Genomic DNA, 1687 nt, shown 5'->3' on the forward strand with positions numbered 1-1687 from the left:
ATTTGGGATAGGTTGACTAGGGGTTGTTCCTTTTTCTTTATCAGCTAAAGCAGTAGCGCGTTGTCCTACTTGTGTCTTGAGTTTGGTAATTGATTGAGACTGATTTTGTAGGATTTGTTGAGTGGATTGCATAAATTGTTGTAAAATATCTTCTAAGGAATATTTCCTTTGTTGAGGATATGGTTGATTTTGTGGGGGCATGAGTTTGGTTTTGCGTGTTGTATTGGTGCCCTTGATTCATTGGAGGTTGGTTTTGTCTCCATGAAAAGTTTGGATGGTTTCTCCAATTTGGATTATAAGTGGATGAAAATGGGCTATCATTTGGTTTCCCATAAGCATGAAGAGCATTGGCCTCCTAAGAAAATGCTTCTTGGTAGGAAGAACATGATTGAGGATTATGGCAAGGACTAGAACATATAGAGCAAACATCTTTTCTTGGTTGTATTGGAGAATTTATAGTTTGGCTTATGACTAAAGCTTATACTTTTCTTACTAATTTGTCTAAGGATGTTCTTAAGTATAATTCATCTTTTACTTCATACCTTCCTCCTATTTTTGGTGAATTAGTTGACCTAGACCTAGGATCAAAGTAATTCCATTGTTGTGAATTGACAGATAAATCTTCAAGGGCGTCCCAAGCCTATTGTCCTTGAAATTTTAAAAAATTTCCGGTATGCATAGATTGAATCATTTGACGATTAGAGGGAGTCAAACCATCATAAAAATATTTTACAAGTCTCCATTTTTTAAAACCATGATGAGGACATTTTAATAATAAATATTTAAATCTTTCCCAACATTCATAAAACTCTTCATTATCTTTTTGAAAAAACTCGGAGATTTCTCTCCTTAGACTATCAGTTTTAGACATAGGAAAAAAATTAAGCAATAATTTATTATAAAGTTGATCCCATGTAGTTATAGACCCTATGGGAAGGGAATTTAACCAAACTTTTGATTTGTCTTTTAACGAAAAAGGGAATAATCTTAGTTTGACCGATTCATCAGATTTTTTTTTGAAATTTAAATGTTGAGCAAATTTATAAGAAATCTTTGAAATGCATGTAAGGATCCTATCTATATAACCCATAAAAAGATGGCAAAAATTGAATAATTGATGGTTTAAGCTCAAAATGGGTAGCATAAGTGGTAGGAAAAATAATACATGAAGGAGCATTAGATGAAATAGGTGCAAAATATTCAAGCAAAGTTTTTTCAGGCACAACATTTTCATCAATACGATTTTTATAAATATTAGCAATTGGTTCCATGATGCTCAAATTTTTACTAACACTTTCAATTTCAAACAAAGATAAACGTATTTTTACTAATCGATTTTTAGAGTTACGTTCCCAATGATGCATACAATTTTCACAAACAAGGCAACAAAGATAATCTCAAAGAAGCAATTTTCTGATGTGGAAGTTTAGTTAAAATCGCAACAACAGAGCATACTTAGAATTTTTAGAGATTTTACAACAATATAATTTTTATGGTTTACTTGTCCCCAGGCCTATTTGATTCCACTTACTTGTACACTACTAACAACTCCCCGAGATTAATTAGTTGAGGCAGATTGAGAATTTTGTTAAAATTTCCTTTAAGCAAAAATTACTTATGGTGAAAGGACAAGATTTAGGTTTTTTTTTTCAAGTATTTTTTTTTCACAATTACACAATAATATGAT

The 1687-nt window shown here is 31.5% G+C and overlaps 1 non-coding gene across 1 annotated transcript; it reads left to right on the forward strand.

Moving 5' to 3' along the window:
- Positions 1–749: 749 nt before the first annotated feature.
- On the forward strand, positions 750–856 carry LOC133807672 (small nucleolar RNA R71). The gene has a single exon (XR_009879573.1). It is a non-coding gene; the product is annotated as a small nucleolar RNA R71 (small nucleolar RNA).
- Positions 857–1687: the final 831 nt, after the last annotated feature.

The sequence above is a fragment of the Humulus lupulus genome, chromosome X (genome assembly GCF_963169125.1).
Source record: "Humulus lupulus chromosome X, drHumLupu1.1, whole genome shotgun sequence".
Taxonomy (NCBI): Eukaryota; Viridiplantae; Streptophyta; class Magnoliopsida; order Rosales; family Cannabaceae; genus Humulus; species Humulus lupulus.